At 47.5% G+C, this 24,764-nt stretch overlaps 1 protein-coding gene across 2 annotated transcripts in view; it reads right to left on the bottom strand.

The window, feature by feature from the left end:
* Positions 1–24,764, bottom strand: part of LOC119972708 (cAMP-regulated phosphoprotein 21-like) — a 503,944-nt gene that overhangs the window by 375,959 nt on the left and 103,221 nt on the right. The window lies entirely within an intron of this gene.

Genomic DNA, 24,764 nt, shown 5'->3' on the forward strand with positions numbered 1-24,764 from the left:
ATATGGCGCTGAGGACCCGGTTCGAATCCTGGCCCAGGCTCACTGACGTGTGGAGTTTGCACATTCTCCCTGTGTCTGCGTGGGTTTCACCCCCACAACCCAAAGATGTGCAGGGTAGGTGGATTGACCACGCTAAATTGCCCCTTAATTGGAAAAAATAATTGGGTACTCCAAATTTAATAAAAATGTTTCTTTTCTGTAAAGTTGCCAACTGCACAATCTGCAGAAAGAACTTGCATTAATGCGACACTGTTTCTTGCCCATTCCAAACTGCTCTGAGGAAGAGCTAATGAGCCTTATTAAAATACTGGACTCGTGGTGAAGGTGCTCCGATGATTGTGTTAGGTGGGGAATACGGGCTATTCATCCAACGACAATGAAGAAATGGTGATCTATATCAAAGTCAGGATGTTGGAACACTTGGGAGGGGAATCTGGAGTAGATAATGTTCCCACGATTTTGTTTCACTTGGCCATCTTGGTGGTAAAGATCACTGGCTGGGCATTTTTGTGAAAGCAAGTTTAACATATTGCAATGCTCCCTAGGGTCAACATCTTCGTTTTGAGTATTGCTGAAGCTGCACCCATCCATGTGAGTGCTAGGAATTCCATTCCATTCCCGACATGTGCCTTGCAGATGGTTTTGCAGAAGGGGTCAGCAGGTGAGCCACTTTTCGCTGAGTACTAACCTTCGCTAGAATATTTTTGCCACGTGGCTGGGATTGCTGGTCCGGTTCAGTTTCTGGTCAATGGTGCTCACGAGAGACCTCAGCAATGGTTGTGCTATTGGAGGTAAGGGAAATGGGTGATTGGCTCTTTCCTGACTTAATATGGACAACAATCAAAATCCATAGAATCCCCGACAGTGCAGAATGAGGCCATTTGGCTCACTGAGTCTGCACAGACCCTCTGAAGGAGCACTGTACCTTTGCTTACTCCCCCACCCTATCCCCATAATCCCCCCCCCCCCCCCCCCCCCCCCCCCCCCCCCCGATTGTGGTCAATCCACCTAACCTGGACATCTTTGGACCGTGGGAGGAAACCGGAGCACCCGGAGGAAACCCACGCAGACACGGAGGGAATGTGCAAACTCTACACAGTCAACCGAGGCCGCAATCAGACCTGGGTCCCTGGCTCTGTGATGAAGCAGTGCTAACCACTGTGCTACCACGCTGCCCAAAAGGAGGCAAAGCATTTAGATTAAAATGGACAGGAAAATCCAAACCGGTAATTTAAGTTCCAACTGAGTATTTCAATCTTCAACCTAAATTTCCAAGAAAACAGGAGTTCCAGCCTGGAGAGAGGCAGTGAGGGAGAAAGAGAGGGGCTGGGCAGCTGGGGTAGAGAGGGAAATCCCAGGGCAGAAACTGGGCAGCTGGAACGTTCTCCTGACAACTATGAGGCATTGAAGATCAGAGTGATTGGGAGTCAAATGGGCTGGATTCTCCGATTCTGCGGCTGTGTCTGCTTACAACCAAATAGTCGGCACTGCCCCACACCGATGCTCCACCTGGTGGGGGGCCTGCAGCCGCGCCACATAAAGCCCCCAGCTTTACCTGCCGATACGGACGCAGAATGGCCTGGTCTCCAGTCACACATAGATTCGCACTAAAGAAGACTCAGTACAGACATGAAGGGCCAAAAGGCCTCCTTCTGTGTTGTAATTATTGTGAAAAACCCGTAGAAGCGTGAATTCCTGCTGTACCCTTTCCAGGAAGTGAAAAAATCAACACTGAAATCCACAGTCACTTTCACATCATCAATAACTCCTGGAAATGGAGGAACCTGTACTTGAGAGTCGGGTAGGGTTTCAGCCTGAAGTTTACGGTTGGGTTTGACTGTGGTCGCAGTGGATGGGGAACGTGGTTGTACAGTTCCTATGGACAAGCTGTTTGTGGTGGGTGCCAGCAGCTGATAAATGTTGATTAACAGAACAAGCCTAATAAAGAAGGCATTTCCAGATGGGAGGAGTTTAAAGGATGCAGCAGCTTCCAGGACTGGGAAAAAGCCATTTAATCTGACGGCATGGCTTCCCACTGAACTCCGAATTCAATTTGGTCCGAGTTTGGTATTGATTCACACAGCGCCTTGGAATTTGAATCTGTCAGTGTACGCTTTGTTTCCTCTGTTTTGAACATTTCATTTCTACTGGGATTACTGCTGTGAAAATTGAAATGTTCACTGAAGAGAGGGGATGTAGGGAATGAAGTACAGACTGGAAACATTCTGGTGCTTTGACTTTTGGAAACTCTGCTTCTGCCTCCTCTCCACACTTGGCCTCAGTTAATCCAATCCTTTCTGCCCAGTTGGTGAACGTGTGCAAGTTGGATTCGCTGAGAAAGGTTTTATTAATTGAGCTTCTTCACTTCAGCCTAAAATGGCAACCAAAAGACATCTTATTCAGTGATTTTACTGAAATCAAAATTAATTTTAGTACGGGTCCCATCAAATTAAAGGTCAATTAATTGGGAATGCAGTACAGAAGGGGGCCATTCGGCCCATCGCGTTTGCACCGACCCTCTGAAAGAACACACTACCTTGGTCCACTTTCCCACCCTTAACTCCGCGCATTGATCATTGCCAATCCACCTAACCTGCACATCTTTGGGCTGTGGGAGGTAACCGGAGCACCCGGTGGAAACCCACGTAGACACGGGGAGAAAGTGCAAACTCCACGCAGTCACCCGAGACCGGAATTGAACCCGGGCCCCTGGCGCTGTGAGGCAGCAGTGCTAACCACTGTTAGGCCGCCTTGCCACACATGATGGAAATTGACATTTGGCAGATTAAAAACAAATCCCAAGCATTTATTGGAATTTATTACATTCGTAACCTTAAGTTTCTCAAAAAGCAAATGGATCATCACATCTGAAGGATATCAGTAGATATATCAGGGGACGAGGGGGGGTGGGGTCCAAATGTGGAAATGATTCTCTGTCAGAGTTGCACTAACTGGGAAAGCTTTTAGCACATTATCTGCTGGCAGTTTGACGATGATAATCTAATTGTCAATTGTGTCAGAAACTGACAGAGTGGGAAATGCGGTTTTGGACCTTCGGCATCATTCTGGGTTTCAGCTGACTTTCAGTTGCAATTTTGTTTTAAAGCCGGCGATTTTCTGCTGCCCTGAACGACTGTCTAATTCACCTTGTGACTGTGCCTGCCTTGATGTCATGTGAAGATTTATTCACTGACATCTACTAACACAGCACAGGTTCAACCTCTGATGCTGCTGAAAGCACATCACCCCATCACTTGCCATAGTCTGACATTCATGCTCAATATTCAGATATAGCATCTTCGCCTCATACATGTACCAATACTACCATAATCACACCCAATTCTCACTGCCACCACATTCTTCAAACTATTTCGCTATGGTAGGCGCAATACAGCACCTTCACTGACATTTTGCCTTCTCTTTTACAGGAGAGGTTGATATACAATAGCAAGGAGCTGGGCAGAGCTAGCAGCAGACAAGGACATAGTTCCTCAGTCCAATAGAGGAGATCGTTCTCTGTATAATGGTGCCACCTGTGGCAGGGCACCTCGCGTCGCTGAGAATATGAAGGATGATAGCATCTTGCTTTTTTTATTCCTCCCCAGCACTCATTCATCCTGCACTCAGCCTTGATGTGTAAGCTGCAGATGTTGTGAGTATAGACCTCCCATTTTAGCTCTCTTCCCTCACACCAACCTTCCCCTTCTGAGTTCGGAAGAACTGCCACCTGCCCAGCCACAGGAGCCACAAGAGGAAGAAAGAGAGCAGTGATGAAAAGTCCCGACACTTACCTGGAAGTCACAACTACCAGCTCAGACACTGACACGGCACATAACTTGGAGGCTCCCATAGAGTGGGATCATCACTAGGCTAGTCATTGGTAACAAATTGGCTTCTACCAACCAGGGTGAAAGGATGGTTTATTTGCCAGTTCACCAGAAGGCAAGGTGGTCGACAGGTACTGCTGCAGAGACTCTGATCAGGACCTTGATGAGGCTGAGTTGGCATGCATACCACATCACAGGAAATAGGAACAGGAATAGAGTGTAAGACCCTTTGAGCCTACTCTGCCATTCAATATGATCATGGCTGATCTTGGGCTTCACCCATAAAACTTAATTCCGGAGGGACCAAAAATCTGCCTTTCCCAGCTTTACATGTACTCCAGGATGGAGCATCCCTAATGCTCTGGAGTAGAGAATTCCAAAGATTCACAACTCTTTTGTAGAAATTTTTGCTCCCCTCAGTCCTAAATGATTAGCCCCTGATTCTGAGACTGTGCCATGCGTTTTAGATTCCCCAACCAGTCGAAACAAACTCTCAACATTTACCCCATCAAGCCTCTTCAGAATTGTGTACATTTCAATGAATTTGGACCGTTGCCCGACGATCAGGCGGAGAATCCATTCCGACCCCCAAATCGGGGGCGGCTTCGGTTTACTATCCTGCACCCCCTCCGAAATGGCTTAATTACGTCGTGCACTGCACGCCATTGGAATGGCGTTAGCACGTTAGCTGAAAGCCCTTCCCCGATGCTCCTGCTCCCGATAGTCGAGTTCTTAACCACGTGGTCGATGTGTGGTTTCAGCGGCGGGGAACCAGACGTGCTCCAGTGCCGCCGCAGCCAGCCAGGAGCCATGCTGCTGGCTGGGGGAGGGGGGGGGGGGGGCGTTCAGTGAGGGCTGGGGGGATTGTTAGGGGTGGCCAGGGGGGCAGTATTTGATAGGTCGGGTCCGTGCACAGCCACGCCATGTATTACAGAACGAACGCTATAGATCGTCACCATGTGCGGCCTCGGACCCGGCCAGTCTCCAACCATTTTTGTTGTGAGAGCCGGGAGTTTTACCTGGCGTGCCTGCTGGCCCCTCACTGGTCGCAGGATTGGTGAGGGGCTAGCAGCCGCGCCAGGTAAAACTAGCCAATTTTGGCATTGTAAAACACTACAGTTCCCACGCCAGCGTGGGCACTTAGCCGCCAAATCGGTGAATCCAGCCCATCATTCTTCTAAGCTCCAAAGGAAATACACCTAGTTTACTAAGCCTCTCATCATAGGACAACCCCCTCATCTTAAGCACCAATCTAGTGAAGCTGGAGACCAAAACGGCACACGGTAGTCCATCCGGATGTGGTCGCACCAAAAACCTGTACAACTCAAGCAAGATTTCTTTAGTCATGTACTCCAATCCCCTTGAAATAAAGGCTAACATGCTGCCTGCCTTCCTAATTGCTTGCTACACCTGGATGTTAACTTGTTACGATCCTTTTACAAGCACGCCCAAGTGCCATGTGAGAGTACCTTTCAGAAATTGGTGTTTATAAATGGGTGTGTATATAAATATCTGCAGTGAGAGTACCTTTAAGAAATTGGTGTTTATTACTGCAGTGATGTCAGAGTGGGTGGAGCTGGGCTGTCTGTTAGCTTTGTACTTTCGTTTTAGGCTATTTGTTGCAGGGTGTGTTTTAGTTTTGCTTTCAGAGCTGGATAGCTGCAGTCACAGCCAGAAGGTGTATGAGTCTCTCTCTCTATTCTAAAGACTGTAAATCGATCCTTTGGTGATTTAAAACGAATAACTGCTCTCAGTAATGACTTTAACCTGATGTTCTTCTGTTTAAAGGTTTTTTTTTAAGTCTTCTGGATGTTAAAAGGACAACTTAAAAATTACTTAGTGTTGTATTCTTTGGAGGTTGTATTTGAATTGATGGTTACTAAGATGTTCACGATGTTTTTAAAAGTTTAACTTGAGTTCATAGAATAAACATTGTTTTGTATTTACAAAATACTTTTCCATTTCTGCTGTACCACACCTGTGGCATGGGCCGTGTGCTCCCCATAACACAATGTATTAAAAGTTGTGGGTCAGGTGAACTCCATGATACCCTTTGGGGTTCTCTGACCCCTGGCCCATAACAAAAGTCTCTTTAAACATCCCCACTTACAGGTTTCTCTCCTTGTAAAAAATATTCAGCTTTTCTTTTTCTTTCAACCTAAGTGAATAACTTAGCACTCTTTACATAATTATCCATCTTGTTTCCCATTCACTTAGCCTGTCTAGGGACCGATCTAACCAAAAGTCCAATAGCATGTGTGTTTAGCGTGTTTTCCGGCGCTCGGAGTGCAAAGAAAAACTTGCTATCTAACGCACATCCGGTTAGATACAGGACCGCAGTGGGATATGCGCACTCAAGGCTGCACTCAGTCCTTTTTTTCCGCACTGAGAAACTCCGCGCGCCGGAACTCTTCAGTGCAGCAAGAGATTGGGATGCCATTTTTAAATGGCGCCCCGATCTCTTGACCTCCCGCCACGACCCCCAAAACTCCCCAAGCCCCAACTCCATATAAGGGGGTCCTGGACCACCCACACCCGCAAAGTGCACACCCCCAGCTCGATGACTGCCGCGCCAAAAATGCCAGCCTGGCACCCTGGCAGTGCCACCTGAGCACCTTGACAGTGATAGGCTGGCACCGGGTGGCACTGCCAGGGTGCTAGGCTGGCAGTGCCTGGGTGCCGGATAGATACTTCCCAGGGAAAAACACTTAATGGCCAAGTGGCCTTGATAACTGTGATCCTAATGGGTTAGATTATACATAACATTTGAGACTTAATATATCCATTATATTACAGATGTAATTGTTCAGGTGATGTCATGTCGTGCATAAAAAATAATTCTGAATTACTGGAGTAATTTGTTTGATAAGTGATTCAAACTGATGACATCAAAAACAAATTTGGTGACATTGCTGGTTTGTTGTGCAAGTTCCTCATTTGTGGATTAGGAGAAATAATCTGCCCTGTATATCCAACCCTTTAGTGACAATTAGATATTCAAGCAAATCAGCATTATTAACTGAACAGATGGTGGTTAACAAAATCATTAAAACATAATATTCAGATTTGAAGTGTGACATGTATTATAAATGCAATACAGATTGAATTAAATTCTAATATAAACACAGCACAATAAATTCTAACTTCATTTATTATGTAAGAAAACATCCCAAGGCACTACATAAAGTGGAGGATGGGGCGCCACACGAACAGGGGTACAGAGGGGAGTTCAGAACAGCGGCGTTGAAAATATATTAAGGAAACGTTTTGAAGATGGGAAATACAGATTAAGGCATAGAGGTTTCAAAGAGCTCTGCCAGCAATGCGACAATACAAGTATCCGTTATTGTTGCTGATGTAAAATGTGCAGCCCATTCCAGCCCACTATTCCAATGCCCCAGATAGCCATTTACAAAATTTAGTGACGAACCAGGCATAATTCTATCCTCCCATTACCTCCATCTTCCAAGGGTATGCAGGACAGGTGGATTGGCCATGCTGAATTGCCCCTAGTTGGGGTTACGGGGATAGGGTGGGGAATTCGGCCGGGGTGAGGGTGCTCTTTCAGAGGGTCAGTGCAGACTCGATTGGCCAAATAGCCTCCTTCCGCATTGTAGGGTTTCTATGATTTCTGCATATTCTACGGTGGAGTCACAACTTGATTGCCACTGAAGTGCCCTTTAAACTCACTGGGCTGAGTTTTTCATTTCCTTGCACCAACCCCACCCCCTTACCCCACACAAATGGGAAATGGAGGTGGGACACCCAAAAATACCAGCACTGATTGGCATGTCAGTTTCAGGACATAATTTCTTGCATGGCCATGTTCACCAGAGTTGGCAGGAGGGCGGTGTGGTGTTCTTTGTGTCGCTAAATTCAGGATGGTTGGCATAGTGTTCATAGAGCCCTCAAAAGAGCTTTAACTTGTACAAAGCTATAAATTTATCAACACTACTAATTTCACTTCGTACTCCAAAATAATACACAGTTGATAATTAACATTTAATCTGCACTCGCCTACAACTAATCTCTACACTACAATAAACTATGATCTGCTCTTACTCTATATTCGCTTCAGCCTGTCTCTAGCTAACTCCTTCGCTTCCCTCCCCACCTCAATGCCGCATATACTTGTAACTGTAGTTCCATAAAGTGGTTGATTATTAACCCTTGCAGTTCTTGAATTTATGATAATACCACAAGTGGGATCTCGCAAATGACTGCACTCCACTGATTCCACAGAACACCAATACGCTCTTTGCCAGAGCTGGACAATAGAGTCAGGACAGGGGGCAGTTGCAGTTGCTGCCATCACAAGATTCCTGCAGGTTCAGGGCATCATCAATTGCACACATGTAGCTATTAAGATATCGGGGACCAGTCAGTGAAATCCATCTACAGGATGTACTTCACCACCCTGAATGTCCAACTGATCTATCACAGCAACAAGAGGTGGCACAGTGGTTATTACTGTTGCCTCACATTGCCGGGGAGCTGGGTTCAATCCCTGCCTTGGGTAACTGTCTGTGTGGAGTTTGCACTTTCTCCCCGTGTCGGAGTGGGTTTCCTCCCACAGTCCAAAGATTTGCAGGTTATGGGGTTATCGGGATAGGGTGGGGTAGTGGGCCTAGGTAGGGCATTCTTTCAGCTGGTTGGTGCACACTTGATGGGTCGAATGGCCTTCTCCTGCACAGTATGAATTCTATGATTTGATAAGAGCTTTCATCCAATGCCACCTGCTCAGAGGCCATCAATGTGGCTGACTCTTAACTGCCCTCTGAAATGGCCGAGCATGTCATTCAATTGTAGCAAACCACCACAGAAAAGTCAAAAGGGATAAAACTGGCAGACCATCTGGCATTGATCTCGGCACCTGAAATGACAATGGCATATCCCTGCCCAGTCGACCCCTGTAAAGATTTCCTGACTCAAATTTGAGGCTTGTGCCAGAATTGGGTGAGCTGTCCCACCGACTGGTCAATAACAGCCTGACATAGTCACACTCACAGAAACATACCTTATTGACAATGGCTCAGACACCACGATCGTCATCCTGTGTATGTCCTGTACTATTAGCTGGTCCGACCCACCAGGGACACACAATGGTATACAGTCAAGAGCAATCCGTGGGTTTCCTCCGGGTGCTCTGGGATACTCCCACAGTCCAAAGACGTGCAGGTTAGGTGGATTGGCCATGATAAATTGCCTTTAGTGACCAAAAAGATTAGGAGGGATTATTGGGTTCCGGGGATAGGGTGGAAGTGTGGGCTTAAGTGGGTCGGTGCAGACTCGATGGGCCAAATGGCCTCCTGAACTGTATGTTCTTTGTTCAAGTTGCAAGTCCTCAGCTTTTACTCTGGACCTCGTGAAGTCTCAGGGCAAAAGCCAAACATGAACAAGGAAACCTCCTGCTGATTACCACATTACCTCTTTCCCCTCCATGTGGCACGACAATTGTGCTGGATGGATTCATATCTAGCAGCTCAAAACTGGGCTTCCATGAGGCTCTATGGGCCTTTGACAGCAGCCAAATTAAATTCAAACAAAATCTGGTGCAAAATGGCCCAGCATATTCACCACTCTACCATTTACATTGAGCTGGGGAATCAACCCTGGTTCAACGAGGAGCGCAGGAGGGCATATCAGGAGTAGCACCATGCATACCTAAAAATAAGGTGCCAATCTAGTGAAGCAACAATGCGATAGACAGAGGCATGCACGCCCACGGCCAACAGATCAGTTCAAAGCTCTGCAGACTTGCCACATACTGTTGTGAATGATGGTGGACAATAATAATAAACTGAGGGAAGAGGCTCCACAATTAGCCCAATTTCAATGATGGTTTAGCCCAGTCTATCAGAGTAAAAGGGAAAATGGGAGCATTTGCAACCATCTTCAGCCATAAGTTCCCAGTGGATGAACCATCTTAATCTACTTTGACAAAGGGTCACCTGGACTCGCAACGTTAGCTCTTTTCTCTCCCTACAAATGCTGCCAGACCTGAGATTTTCTCGCATTTTCTCTTTGGTTTCAGATTCCAGCATCCGCAGTAATTTGCTTTTATCTTGACCTACTCGACTCACACCATACCATGTTATGGAATGGCTGATGGCACTAGATACAGCAAAGGCTCTGACAAAACCCCAGCAATTGTACTGAAGACTTGTACTCCTGAACTAGCCGTGCCCCTAAGTAAGCTGTTCCAGTGCAGCAGACACACTGGCGCCTACCTGACAATGCAGAAAATTGGCAAGGCATATTCTGTCCACAAAGTCTGGACAAATCCAATCCAGTCAATTCCGACCCCATCAGCCCACTCTCATGAGTAAAGTGGTGGAAGGGGTCAGTAACAGTCCTATCAAGCGGTACTGTCTCAGCAATAACCTGCTCACTGGCTCTCCGTTTGGGTTTCACCAGGGTTGCTCAGCTCCCGACCTCATTACAGCCTTGTTCCAAATATGGACAAAAGAGCTGAATTCCAGAAATGAGGTGAAAGTGACTGACCTGAACATCAATGCAGCATTTAACCAAGTGTAGCAAAAAGGAACCCCGATAAGAGTGGTGTCAATGTGAATCAGGGGAAAACTGTCCATTAGCTAGAATCACAATTAGCAGTAAGGAAGATATTTGTGGTTGTTGGAGATGAATAACTTCAGTCCAAGGACAGCACTGGAGAAATTCTTCAGCATAGTTTCCTTGATCCAGCCGTCTTTTCCTTGACCCAGCCATCTATTGTCAAAGACTTTGAGGGGGAAAAAAGGAGTTGATTTACTGAATGGACTACCAAAATTCGCACCGGTAATATAGAATAAAGTTTGGAATCACTCGTTCAGGTCGGGATAAATTGAGGAAAGTCGACATGGATTTGTTAAAAGTAAACTGTGTTGAACAAATTTGGACTGAGTATGCTGGCAATTTAACGGAGAGGATTGATGAAAGTAATGCAGTTGACGTGGTGAACATGGACTTTGAAAAGGCATTTGATGAAGTGCCACATTTTAGCCTTAATTCCAATAAGAACAGCAGGCAGGCTCCTGATGCTGCCATTGCAGCCTGAGAGCCGATTGTCCTCAACCCCTCAAAAGCCCTATTGAGAGCTATTTTACAGTGCCGTGACTATTTGGTCAATGGGGTTCCAGCACCATTGAGAGGAGGACATAACAAAATGAAGGTGACCCGCTGCAGCAATCCAGTGAGGGCTAGACTCCATGGGGGGAGATGAGATATGCAGCAAACCTCAGGAACTAGTCAGGTAAAGTCTTAAAAATCACGGGGCCAAGTGTCAGAAGGGATGTGGCTGGGCTCTCGTGGATTGCTTTCCCTCACCAAGCACCCATCTTAATACAATGGCGCCTAGCCCTCACTGGATTGCTGTAGGGGTCACCTTCATTTTTTTGCATCCTCCTCTCAATGGTGGTGAAACCCCATTGGCCAAATATTAACGGCACTGTAAAATAGCTCCCAATAGGGCTTTTAATTTTGGTAATAGGCTGCCCTCCTTGGAACAGGTAGCCTCTCCACCTCTGGTCCTATCACCGGGTAACTGTCCTCATGGTGCGACTGCACCGGGGAGTCATTACAAGGTGAATCCCAGGAGATTTCGCCGCACCTTTCCGCATGCCTCCCCCCTCCGCACCACCACCGTTATTTCCGTCAGCAAACTCAAATGGTCCAGGTAACTTATCAATTTTAAGTAGGCAATTTGTCCAGTTGATAGCCCATCCAGTATCTCAACTCCTTCCTCTTTTCCTAAGTCTTCAGTGGTACCTTATTCCTTGGTAAAGACAGGAGCAAAGTATTAAGTTACCATGCTCTGTCCGTCCATGCATATGTCCCCTTTTTGGTCCACAACTGGCTCCACAGCTCCTCTTACACACTATCTTTTGACTAATGTGTATGCCAAAGAAGAATTCTGGACTCCCTTTCACATTAGCTGCCAGTTTCTTCCTATATTCCCTCATAGCCTCTCTTATTTTGTTTTCCTCATCACCTCTGGACTTTCGACATTCAGTCTGGTTCTCATTTTTATTAACAATCTGAGATTTGTCATTTTTCCCCTTTTATCCTCTTCATGCTAATCTCCTTCTCTTTCGACATCCAGGATGCTCAGCAATTGGTTGCTCTACCTTTTCCCCTCATGGGAGCATGCCCCGACTGTAACGGATCCACCTCCCCTTTAACGGCAGCCTTTCTGGAGAACATTTGGTTTGGATGATGCTGCTTACAAAAAAAAATGTATCAGATGCACCAACAGTATTAGTTAAGGATAATTAGCTGGAGAATATGACTCAATTAAGCTGCAGTGATTACCTTAATCATCAATGAGAATGTCACCATGCATTAAGCTTATATGGACACAGGGGCAGTAACTGCCACCTTGCAGAAACATTTGTATTCATAGAAACTGAGTGTTGGTGTGATTTGAATTAGCCATGATGCCGTCCTTGATAAATAGTCTTCCGAGAGCCGGTGTCTTGGCTCCCACTTGGTTGAGTTACCTGTGGAGTCACAGAGATGATTCCACAGCTGGGCATTTGCAGTGAAACAGTATCAGAATCACTTGGGCAAAAATTGTAAGCCTGGATTCTGATGTTTACATCCATCAATTTAAAGTATCCAATTTTCTTTTTCCAATTAAGGGACAATTTTGCAGGGTCAATCCATGTACCCTGCATATCTTTGGGTTGTGGGGATCAGACCCACGCAGACACATGGAGAATGTGCAAACTCCACACGGAGAGTGACCTGGGGCAGAGATCGAATGCTGTGAGGCAGCAGTGCTAACCACTGTGCCACCATGCTGCCCCTACATCCATCAATTTAAACGGATGGAGAAATCAGGAACTGTGAAATATCCCAACCATTATTCCCAATGGGAGAAAAGGTCAGCAAATTCGGGGATAAAATTGCATAAACAAGGGAAGAGTGTCACAAATACATGGAAGTGAATTACTTAAAATGAGCCAAAGTTTATAATGTTTGACTTTTATTCTCAGATATCATTGAATCTAGATTAGATAATTATTCTGTAATCAATTTAGTGCTATTATTTTTGTACATTTGAAATGAAATGAAATGAAAATCGCTTATTGTCACGAGTAGGCTTCAATGAAGTTACTGTGAAAAGCCCCTAGTCGCCACATTCCGGCGCCTGTCCGGGGAGGCTGGTACGGGAATCGAACCGTGCTGCTGGCCTGCTTGGTCTGCTTTAAAAGCCAGCGATTTAGCCTGGTGAACTAAACCAGCCCCTTACATTTTATTGCTATTTTCTTTTCCTCATTATTGGAAGAAGGCAAACAAAATAAAATTAGAAACAGAAATTCATAAAACTATGGATGGATATTTGCAACATATACAAAAAATTTAATGACCTTTAAGTACAGGTTTATGCTCTTGTGTACAAGGGAAATGCTCCACTTATTCAAACTCGAGTATTGCTGAAAAAGGACATTTTGTCCAAGGTTTTTGTCTTGCCCTCCATTCGGAGAAGAGTGCCCAACATCAGGGGAAATAAACAACTTTATACTGTATGAGAAGAGGGTGTTGATTGGTTGGCAAGTGGACTCTGGTTGGTGGAGATATTGCTATGGAGAATGCACCAGTTAATACTGACTGACAGTTAACTGCCAAGCATTGTTTGAAACTTTAAATTAGACAGCTCGCTACTGATAGGTCAAGGCATAATCCTGAGGAATGAACCAACAGATAGCTATCGCTTATTTTGTTTAGCTGAAACATGCGCAATATGTGTATATATTCTTTCTGTCTGAAAAGAACAGTGCCGTATGTATTATTACATGCAGCTTTCAGTACACGCAAATGTGTTCCACTGAAAGCCTGACTGATCATTTTCAATTGGTTGTCAGTGTAATTCTTAGCACACTGAGGATGATTCAGCAAATGTCCAGTCACAAAATCACATCTAATGTTGGACACTGTGGGCGGGAATCTCCCATCTGAAGGCAGAGTGTTGACGCCATCATAAAAACTGGAGAGTTTAAAGACGGCATCATCGCACTGCTATGTGTAGCGATCCTCTGCCCTGCAGGAGGCCAGCACAGCACTGGAGCAACCCACGCCACTCCAGCTGCTGATACCGGCATCAAATGTACGCCGCGGGTCTGCGCATGTGCGCTGCAACCGGCGCACATGCGCGGTAGCTCCCTTCTCCGCGCCGGCCCCGATGCAACATGGCGTAGGGCTACAGGGGCCGATACGGAGCAAAAGAGGCCCTACACGAGAGGCCGGCCCACCGATCGGTAGGCCCCGATCGCGGGCAAGGCCACAGTGGATGACCCACCCCCAACCCGCCAGGGCCAGGCCACAGTGGAGCCCCCCGCCCCCCAAACCGGGCTGCCACAGACAGGATAGATGCCGAGATCCCGCCGGGTAAGACCAGATGTGAACGGCACCAGCGGGACTCGGGCTTTTTCAGCAGCAACTTGGCCCACCCCGGGCAGAGAATCACCGGGGGGAGGGGGGAGGGGGGGGGGGGGGGGGTGGGCGTAGAGCGGGCGTCGATTCTCTGCTCAGTGTTTTTAGTTTTGCAAATAGACGTTGGCTAATACCTGGCTCGTTGTGAACAGCGGAAGAGACATAATGTTTGATACATTCCGCCAGTCTTTGAGACATAGGGCCTGTATACCTAGCAACACATATTTGAAATTCATATACCACAGTTCTCATTTGTGTGATCGGCAAATCGTCTTTTTGGGTTGATATCAGCATTCTGTTAGTGATGAATAGCAATCGTGCTGCTACTTCATCGTAGCAGTGTGAAACCGCTACAACAGCTTCACTGTTGGCCATAGTTTGAGAGACCTTTGCCTGACATATGAAAGCATGGGAAACATGTACAAAAATGCCACTGTCTGTTCCACATAACCATTTGGAATTAGTGTCTCTGAGCTCACAGAAGGTTTAGGTCGGGAGCCGGGAACTTAGGGCCCTGTGCTTCATCTTCCCATAATCACAATAGCCTTGTCGGTAGAATGTGCAGAGCTCCAAGGTCGCTAACGTTCCAACCTCTAGCAGGAACATCTAGGACAAACATGTCCGTGATGATTTGAATACCATCTTCATCCTCAGCCCTCTCGATGTTCACTTTATCAGAAGGGACATTTAGCTCCCCTATCTCGTCATCTTGAGAAGATATCCCCATTTGGAACAGCAGGTTATGTAATGCGCAGGAAACTACTATAATGTATGACAGCCTCTGGGGAGTGTACTGCAGAGTGCTACCTGACCTGTCCAGACATCAGAATCACATCTTCAAGAAGCCAATGGTCTGTTCTATAAATGGAGGCAGTTTCTGGACACTGGATGGGGATCATCAACCATGTCTTTAGCAGTTAGACCTTGTTCCTGAGCAGCCAACCCTGAATCTGCCGAGGTCCCTCAAAGATCTATAGGACCTGCGATTTACTCAAGATATCTGACAGTATCCTGGGTATTCAGCGCATAACTGCATAACATGTTTCTGGTGGTTGCAGACTAGCTGCATAATGAGAGAGTGGAACCCTCTCCTATTGATGTTTTGGATTGGCTGCTACCAGGGAGCTCTTAAAGCCACAAGTGCAGTTGATGTCATCCTGCACCAGTGGGAATTCTGGCAACCTGGCTTGCCTCATCGTGGAAGAACTGCACGGAATTATGGGCCTTGGTAAATAGGGCATCAGTGACCTCCTGTATTCACTTGAGTGGAAGCTTGAGAGATCCTGCAGTGCTCCCCAATCGAGCCCTGGTCAGAGCCACTATAAGTACAGAGCGGCAGTGACTTCGAGAGCCACAGGCAAAGGATGTCCTCCCAGTTCCTGTTGTTTCAATTCTCCTTGAGAATGTGGCAGATTTGATCGACTAGATCCTTTGTTATGCGCCTATGCTTAATGCCTCTGTGAGCCTCAGCTTCTGGGAATGAAGGAGGCTTTGCTGGCCCTTGCTCATCAGGGTCAGGTTCTTCCATTTGGCAAATCTGGCACTGCCAATGGGAGGCATCAGGCCTAAATGGGGTATTGGTAAATCAATATCAAAGGGTTCAGGGGCTGAAGATAGGGATATCCACCACTATGACAACGGAATGAAGGATTAGATGGGGAGGACTGAATGTGATTTTAGGGAGAGTAATCTGAACGTTATGCTCCTCTCGGATGATGGGAGGAATTTGCACAGTCCCACAAGGAGGTTTGAAGCTGGTCTGGTCACAGAATCTCAACACCACATTTTCACAACCTGAAGCTGTGTTATAGTTGAACAATAAAGTAGCAAACCCTTTGCAGGGGAGGGTCTTGGGGATTGTGGGAGGAGTTGACCTCTGCACCTGTGGACTGATCAAAGGGGAAGCCAACTGAAATCTGTATTCCCTAATGAAGAGGAAGGCACAGCGGGGACACATTGGGAGCATTTTAATGTCAATGGAGGGCATAGGTCACGTATAGAGTTCACCCCCCCCCCTCCCCGGATCCCCATGAGTCCATTGGGTGCCTGCCCCTACACAATCCCGATCTATGGGCTGCATTTGCCTCCCCTGACTGTGACCTGTGCCATCTGCAGCCCAGTAGTTTGAGAACAATCTCCCAGACTGGCATGCATGATGTGGTGACTGTCGTGTTAATCACCCTGGGGTAACACGGACTGCAACTGTATGCAGTTGTGTTGAAAGTAGACTCCAAACTGTGATAGTTCAATATGCTTTATTGAACTTGTTAAGCAGTGCACACACAATTTAAGCGTGCTTACTATAACTAACTAGACCAGACTAGCTCTGAGCCACGTGTAGAAGGTGCTAACTGATGTATACACCCTGACTGTCACTACAGTTGTCACCAGTGGAAAGAGGCAGAGTGTTGATGCCTCGTGTGTTTTGGGAGTGTAGTGGGAGACCACCTTCCAGTGTTCTGCCTGGTGACTGGTTGTGTCCTGTGTGTTGATTGGCTGCACTGCGTGTCTGTTACTGCCTGTCTGCATCTCATTATGTGCATGAGTGTGTATCATGATAGTGACCATGCCCTGTTCACACCGTGCTGGGCATGACTGACACAGGACTGACTGTCTCTCCAAATCCCTATGCTGCCTCAAGGACAGTCCTTCAACAGTCAGCAATTTAATTCGTGGCACTTCTGCACTGGACTGTCTTTCCTTTCTGGCCCCTAGGATGTTCCCCCAACCCCCCCCCCGTCATGTGTCTGAGTGCACCTTTCCCCAGTCTTCACGCCCCCTCATGTGCTTGTGTACACCCTTTCCCAGAGTAACATTCCGTCATATGTTTGTGTGCACTCTTCCCCAGTCCCCCCCATCCCGACCCCCCTCTAATTTGTATGCCTGTGTACATTGTTCCCCAATCTCCCCCTCCCCCCAGGTCTCCCCACTGCTGTTTAGCACAGGGCTAAATCGCTGGCTTTGAAAGCAGACCAAGCAGGCCAGCAGCACGGTTCCATTCCCGTAACCGCCTCCCCGAACAGGCGCCGGAATGTGCCGACTAGGGGTTTTCCACAGAAACTTCATTTGAAGCCTACTCGTGACAATAAGCGATTTTCATTTCATTTTCATTTCATATGTCTCTGTGCGCCCTTCCCCAATCTTCCCTTGCCTCTGCCCTATGCCACAATCCGCACAGATAAGCCTTTGCCCTCCAACCTTTTTTCACTCCCTTATAGGTGAGCTGGTATGTAGATCCTTGGCTCTGACCTCCTTGAGTTCAGCCTTCCCAGCCTGGCATGGAGTTGGAGGAACTGTGAACACAGCACGATGAAAAGTATGTGAGTGTGCCTTGAAATCACGGGTGTAGTGCAGGTCGCCAGGTGCTCGTCACTTGTATCCAATATTGAATGATGGCCTAATTTGACACCAGCGTGGCCTTCTGATCAAGAATGGGAGTGTGATTCCCATGATCTGCCTTCATAATCAGCATTCATCATATTTAAATGTATTTTAATGACATTCCTGAATACGCGTGCTTTCATTAAAACTGGGAGAAAACAATCACCTGGCCTTTTTACGGCAGATAAAACAGATTTTGGAACTTCCTCCACACATTCCGTCCAAACCGTTCACCCTAACAGAACGGGGAAATTTCAACTCTGCCTAGAACTAGTAAACTCTTAGAGAAAGAAATAACTCAAATTTCACACCCTCGTGGTACTTCACAATGAACTAATTGCTTGTGACGTGAAATCTTTATTGTTTTATAAGCAAATATAGCACCCAATTTTCCGCACAAGTTAACACACGCAGCAGTGAGATGCATATTAGTTATTCAGCATTTGATGGCACCAGTTGAGGGTTAAATGTCGATGAAGATCAGAAGTATTTTGCCCTTCCTATATCTAAAAGCAAAAACATAAGCAAAGTTTAGGATGCATCTCCTCAGAAATGCCGCATCTCCTCAGAAGTGTGAGACTAGAGTATTTGGCTATGTCCAGATATGAGCTTGACTTTATGCTGGTCTCACACACAGACAAGAGTGTCACTGTTCAGCCGAGCTAAATCCAAGTTAATATGGCCCACATCCTAAAAATTAATTCACCAGGTATCTCTTTGGACCTCTTCCTTCTACAATATCAACATTTAAAGATTAGAACACACCAATATAAGAAAGGTCGTGAACTAAAACATGCAAGACAATTGTTCCCAACAGCCAATTGAACCTCGGGGACCAAAACTAAAATAATTCTTCCAATCCTTAAACAGACATTACTCCCCATGCAAGAAGCCATTCAAACAGATCTAGTACAACATTCTTTCCTGGAATAATGCTGCAATCAGAATCTTAATAATTTCATAAAACACACACATAGAACATAGAACATTACAGCACAGTACAGGCCCTTCGGCCCTCGATGTTGCGCCGTCCTGTGAAACCCCTCTATAGTCCCTCTTTCCAAATTTCTCTACACCACCACTCTCCTCAACCTCGCGTATGACAAGAAGCGCGTGTTCAGCACAAACCGATTAGCTATCCTCGGCTATGTGGTCCAGAACGGAGTTCTAGGGCCCGACCCCGATCGCATGCGCCCCCTCCTGGAACTCCCCCTCCAGGGTAGCACGGTGGCACAGTGGGTTAGCACTGCTGCCTCATGGCGCCGAGGTCCCAAGTTCGATCCCGGTTCTGGGTCACTGTCCAAGTGGAGTTTGCACATTCTCCCCGTGTTTGCATGGATTTCACCCCACAACCCAAAAGATGTGCAGGGTAGGCCCTGTTTGGCCATGTTAAATTGCCTTTAATTGAAAAAAAATGAATTGGGTACTCTAAATTTTTTTAAAAGGAACTCCCCCCTCCCCCACTTCCCAAAGGCCCTTAAACGATGCCTGGGGTTCTTTTTGTATGCCCAGTGGGTCCCAAACTATGCGGACAAGGCCCGCCCAATCATTCAATCCACCGTTTTCCCCCTGACGGCCGAGGCTCACCAGGCCTTCAAACGTATCAAGGCCGACATCGCCAAGGCCGCGATGCACGCGGTCGATGAGACGCTCCCTTCCAGGCCGAGAGCGATGCATCAGACGTCACTCTGGCCGCCACCCTCAACAAGGCAGGCAGGCCCGTGGCATTCTTTTCCCGCACCCTCCATGCCTCGAAAATTCGGCACTCCTCTGTTGAAAAGGAGGCCCAAGCCATCGTTGAAGCTGTGTGGCATTGGAGGCATTACCTGGCCAGCAGGAGATTCACTCTCCTCGCTGACCAATGGTCGGTTGCTTTCATGTTTAACAACACACAGCGGGGAAAGATCAAAAACGATAAAATCTTGAGGTGGAGGATCGTGCTCTCCACCTACAACTACGAGATTTTGTATCGTCCCGGTAAGCTCAACGAGCCCCCTCGAAGCCCTATCCCGAGGTTCATGTGCCAGCGCACAAGTGGACCGACTCCGGACCCTGCACGACAATCTCTGTCACCCAGGAGTCACCCATTTTTACCACTTCATGAAGGCCCACAACCTGCCCTACGCCATCGAGGAAGTCGGGGCTATCACCAGAGACTGCCAGGTCTGCGCGGACTGCAAACTGCACTTCTACCGGCCAGACCATGCTGCCTGGTAAAGGCCTCCCACCCATTTTAATGCCTCAGCGTGGACTTCAAAGGGCCGCTCCCCTCCACCGACCAAAACACGTACTTCCTCAGTGAGGTCGATGAATATTCCCGATTCCCCTTTTGCCGTCCCATGCTCCGACATGACGTCTGCAACCGTCATCAAAGCCCTCAACACCATCTTCGCTCTGTTCGGTTTCCCCGCCTATGTCCACAGGACCGGGGATCCTCATTCACGAGCGATGAGCTGCGCCAGTACCAGCTCAACAGGGCATTGCCTCGAGAAGGACGACCAGCTACAACCCCAGGGGAAACGGGCAGGTAGAGCGGGAGAATGGGATGGTCTGGAGGGCCGTCCAGCTGGCCCTACGGTCCAGAAATATCCCGGCCTCCCACTGGCAGGAGGTCCTCCCCAACGCACTCCACTCCATTTGGTCGCTCCTGTGCACCACGACTAACGAAACCACCCATGAACGGCTGGCAGCTTCAGGACCTGTTCTCCTCCGTAGACAGGTGCAACTCCACAAGGCGGACCCGTTGGTTGAGAGGGTACAACTACTCCACGCCAACCCGCATACGCTTAATAGCGTACCCCGATGGCCGCCAAGACACAGTGTCCCTCAAGGGCCTGGCACCAGCTGATTCCACACGCCCCCCAACCCCGGCGCCACCCTCCCTTCCCCCAGCGCACCCCACCGCAGCCCCCACTCCAGGATAATCCGTCCTCCCCTTGCTCCCACCCGGGGATGAAGAGGACTTTGACACACTCCTGGAGTCACCGAAGACCAAGCCGACGCCTGAATCGCCACCCGCACTGCGGCGCTCTCGACGACAGGTCAAGGCACCGGACCCCCTAAATTTGTAATATTCTCTGTGATTTTAAAAGCAACTTTTCTGTATATAGTTCTCCACCACCCATTTTTAACAGGGGGTGAATGTGGTAGTCACCACTGATGTATATACTGTATATGATATGGGTTTTATGGTAAGGCCCCTGTACTACAGCTACAGGGGTAGATCCCTGCCTACTGGCTCCGCCCAGTAGGTGGAGTATAAATATGTGTGCTTCCCGTCCAGCAGCTATTTCGCCAGCTGCGGTAGGAGGCCACACATCTGTGTAATAAAGCCTCGATTACATTCTACTCTTGTCTCGTCGAAATTGATAGTGCATCACCTTGGCAGTGCCCCTGTTACCCTGGCAATTCCACCTGGCCACCGTGGCAGTGCCAGGGCGCTACTCTGCCCAGAAGTCAACCACCCGGGGGGCCTCCAATCACCTGAGAGACACCCCAAATGCCTTTCTGCCTGGTCCCCGTTTGTGGGGATCAGTGCTAAACGGAGCCCAGCTGTGATCTCGGTGAGGCTGGTAGATCCCGGGGGCTGGTTAGAACGGCGCAGACATAGACATAAGGCATTAATGCCATAGGCATAAGGCATTAAGGCGTAGGCATTAATTATTGGCCAGGATCCAGATCGCGACGTCTCACAAGATCCCGTAAGATGTCACTGGGCGTAACGACCATTGGGAATCCTGAAAGAGGCCTCTTGCAGGATCTAACCGGCCGTGTCCTGTCCCGATTCCGGCCGGTAAATTGTGCCGACCATATTCTACAGAGAGCTTCCCGTGCATATGAAACCATTAATCATACCACTCCCTTTCGTCTTGATGGGAGAAACGATCACAGTGTCCACTTCAATTGTGTAGTCGAGTTGATCAAAGTATTCACATGTACTGCAACCAAATAATAGTCTGAAGCCTTACTGGTTTCCGAAGCAACAAACATGTGACATGTTCCTGAGCTAAATTAACACAGCAATTAAATTATAGTACTCAAATTGCTTAGGCAGAAAAAAAACAGGCTGCCAGCAACCATATTTGATATTTTGCTGTACAACTGCCAGTGAAATGTAATTTCTGGAGCACAAAATTAATTGCGGTACACAGATTCTCACCCCTTGTTTTTTTCATTGGAAGTTGAGCTGTGACAAAAACAAATATGAGAATCTATATTAGATGCGTTATGCACATTGTAGCTATTGCAACACAACCATTCTGCAAAAATCATAACTACTTTTACAGGATGAACGTTGTGCCATGACACAGTACTGCACAATGGTATTATAAATCTTTCAAGAAGCATTTTTTAAAAAAGAGTACATTTTGAAAATAAAAAAAACCTGGAACTTAAAATGACGCCTCAGAGCTATCAGACAGTTTAGTGGATTAAGCTAGCTGATCTCTTGAGGACAATTTCTGATATTGACTCACGATGGTTCTGGCGAGGAGATAAACAGAACTCCATCAACAACCCTCACTGTAAAAGTTCACATTTGCCTTGTCAGATCTAAAGGCTATGGCCACAAGGTGAGAGAAAACTTCAGACTGTTAATTGAATTAACACATTCCTTTATTTGAGACCATGATTTGAAACTGATCTGTGGTCACATGATAAAACTGCCACCTTGCCTCCGTACTAAAGGTGCAACAGAAAATTCGAACCACTTTTCAAAGACACCTTCAGAGAGGCAGACAAAATTTTGTCAGGGAGCGAAGAGCTGGGACTGGATTCTCCCAAAATGGAGCTATGTCCCCACGCCAGCGTTTCACTCCAGAGTTTCCAATAAAAAAGATCAGTCGATTCACTCGTCTGCAGGGGGCTAGCAGGGACCTGGGGTAATTCACGCAGCTTTAGCTTCGGGCTGGAGTCCGCACATGCGCGCGGCGGCCTCCAGCGGCCGCGCCGAGCGCCATGGCAGGCTCGGACCGCGGAGGCAGCTTCAAAGTGTAGGTCCCTCCCCCGATCAGCTGCGCACCCTTACATCCAGTGCTCCCCCCCCCCCCCCCCCCCCCCCCCCCCCCAACCCCGTGTACTATTTCACCTCCCTGCCCCCACCAGGGTGGCCGTGGACTGAGACCGCAGCCGCCACGCGATCATCCCGACCGGCCATAGCAGGTTAGTTCCAAGCCGTCGGGAACTCAGCCGGTCGGGAGCAGAGGCTCGCTGGGCGGGCCTCTGGCAATGGCCCCCAGCCGCGTGGCGTACTCGGCGAACACGCCGATTTTTGGGATCCGGAGAATCGGCGGACCGGCACCAGGCCCGATTTCAGCATGAAATTGGATTCTCTTCCCCCCCCCTCTACATCCCCGCGCCAAATGCGATTTCAGCATGGGGCTGCGGAGAATCCAGCCCACGGTGTCCAACGGGAAAAGCCATCAAACACTGCAGTCAGTTAAGTGGCAAAATAACTATCTACAGTACCATGAAAGAGAAACTAAACCGCACTCTCCCCTCTCAGCTGTTCCATCTTCAAGCCTGGGTGTGAAAATAACCCTCCGGGCAGATCAACTCTGGGAACCATCACAATTATCACTACTACTGAGAATTCTTTGCATTTTCGAGACCTTCAGTTCTGTTATAAAACCAGATTGACCAATTTCTGGTGAAAAGTTGAAGGGAATGTTTTGCCAGGAAGGGAAGAATAGGGTGGAACTAGTTGCTACCAGCCCATCCAGATATCCCAGAGCTCAAACTACATACGTGCCAGGACGCATGCACAGAGGTGAAAGGAGAATGTGCCAGGCCCAACACATTTACATGAACAAAGGGCAGGATTCTCCAGTCCACCAGCTACGTGTTTCTTGACGGTGCACCATTCGCTGGCCGCGGGATTCTATCTTCAAGCCGCTTGTCAATGGGATTTCCGGTGTAGCCGCCGGGAGCCCCCAATGGCCTGGGTGTGCTGCCGGCGGGAAATGTGAAACCCAGCCACCGGAGAGATCCAGCCCAAGTTTCCTGCAAAAGAAGAATTTGGAGACAAATCATATCCCGGGACATTGTGAGCCAGGAGGTAAGGGACTGAGTTGAATTTACCTTTTATAATTACAGTTTTACCTTCTAGTTTTTGTGTGTGCAATAGTGTGGATGAGTGACGTCAGTGACGTTTTCGTTAACCTCTGGGGCAAGTGTGTGAGACATTGGGCGGGATTCTCCACTGCGCCTGCCCGAGGTCAATGGAACTTTACTTGGTCCGCATCCCGCCCGTGGCAGTCGTGCGGCGGGCGGGGCGGAAGAACCCAGCCCATTGTTAAAATCCATAACAGCACTGTGGTTACACCTAAACCACATGTACCCCAGTAGTTCAAAAGAGCAGCTCACTACCACCTTTTCGAGGGCAATTAAGGATGGGTAACCAATGCTGACCTTGCTAGTGACATCCAGGTCCTATGAGCGAATACAAACAAAACTTACCTTTTCTGTATCATTGGAAAAACATTTTTCCTTTTATTATTTCTTTAATTTCACTGCTATCTTTAGCACTTAGCATTCCAAACACCTCCTAAATAATTATTTTGCTGCCACATGACTTGATTTAAAAATGATTGTTTAACATGTTTGGCTCATCAAAAATGGGGCTGCCATTGGCATCAATATCCTCACTGTACCTTATTTCCTGTACACCTCAAAGAGCTCTCGGCCTTATCTCCCTGCAGGCTTTCATGGTTTATATATCATTGTCCAAGACCCATTTTAATTGCACAATTCATCCATTTTGGAGACAGCTTCTTCAGCTTCGACTCGTTTTTCTTGGGTATATATTTATTCTGAATACTCAACATTACAGTGTTTAAAGTGCTCCATCTATTCTCAGCAATATTTTGTTTGCTAATTTATTTTAACTAATCCATTATTCATTTTAAATTTTCAAATCACACATGTTGCCTGAGTCCTGATTAGTGCTGATTTATTCGTGTCATGGTCCCAGTCTGAATAGGTTCCACGATTACAGGACTATGAACACTAATAAAAACTGCTTGGGGAAGGTACTTTAGATTGTTATATGCAAAATAATTGACTATTTCCAGCATCAACAAAAAACCTTCCCAGGGTATGGGCATCATAGGCAAGGTCAAGATT

The sequence above is a fragment of the Scyliorhinus canicula genome, chromosome 10 (assembly GCF_902713615.1).
Source record: "Scyliorhinus canicula chromosome 10, sScyCan1.1, whole genome shotgun sequence".
NCBI lineage: Eukaryota > Metazoa > Chordata > Chondrichthyes > Carcharhiniformes > Scyliorhinidae > Scyliorhinus > Scyliorhinus canicula.